Genomic DNA, 802 nt, shown 5'->3' on the forward strand with positions numbered 1-802 from the left:
CCCCCCCCCCGACGGCGCCCGGCAGCCCCCGCTCATCCCACCTCCTGCCGGGAGGCACGCAGGAGGCGCAGAAACGAAGCGCAGAAACGAAGCGCAGAGTGTTTGGCGGAGGCACCCGATGACCGGCAGGCCGCCCCGCCCGGGGAGGAGGAGGCCCTCTGGCCCTCGAGGCAGCGATCCCGCCAGGCCCGCCGTCACACACACACACCCGCAGCTACGGGAGCGGTCTGGAGGGGGGCCCAGGAGAAGAGGAGGAGGAGGAGGAAGAGGGCAGTTTACAAACTCCTTTCCCTCCCCCTCCCCACAACAGGCACCCTGTGAGGCAGGTAGGGGCTGAGAGAGCTCTGACAGAAACGGCTCTTTTTCAAGGACAGCTCTTGCCAGAACTACGGCTTGCCCAAGGTCATCCAGCCAGGTGCAAGTGGAGGAGGAGTGGGGAATCAAACCCGGTTCTCCCAGATTAGAGTCCGCGCAAAGAAGGAGGAGGAGGAGGAGGAGGAGGAGGAGATTGGATTCATACCCCATGGCCCTTCACTACCCCCAGAGGAGTCTCAGAGCTGTGAGCTCCTGTTCCCTTCCCCTCCCCACAACAGACAGACACCCTGTGAGGTCAGTGGGGCCAAGAGAGCTCTTTCGAGGATAGCTCTTATCAGAGCTATGGCTTGCCCGAGGTCATCCAGCAGGTGCAAGTGGAGGAGTGGGGAATCAAACCCGGTTCTCCCAGATTAGAGTCCGTGCACTCAACCACAACACCAAACTGAACATAAGAACATAAGAGAAGCCAATGCTGGATCAAGCCAGT

At 61.1% G+C, this 802-nt stretch overlaps 1 protein-coding gene across 1 annotated transcript in view; it reads right to left on the reverse strand.

Annotated features, from left to right (window-relative positions):
- LOC107105537 (B-cell differentiation antigen CD72-like) overlaps nt 1–802 on the reverse strand; it is a 4,851-nt gene that overhangs the window by 2,244 nt on the left and 1,805 nt on the right. The gene's annotated exons all lie outside the window — the stretch shown is intronic.

The sequence above is a fragment of the Gekko japonicus genome, unplaced genomic scaffold (genome assembly GCF_001447785.1).
Source record: "Gekko japonicus isolate JY-2015 unplaced genomic scaffold, Gekko_japonicus_V1.1 scaffold2624, whole genome shotgun sequence".
Classification (NCBI taxonomy): domain Eukaryota; kingdom Metazoa; phylum Chordata; class Lepidosauria; order Squamata; family Gekkonidae; genus Gekko; species Gekko japonicus.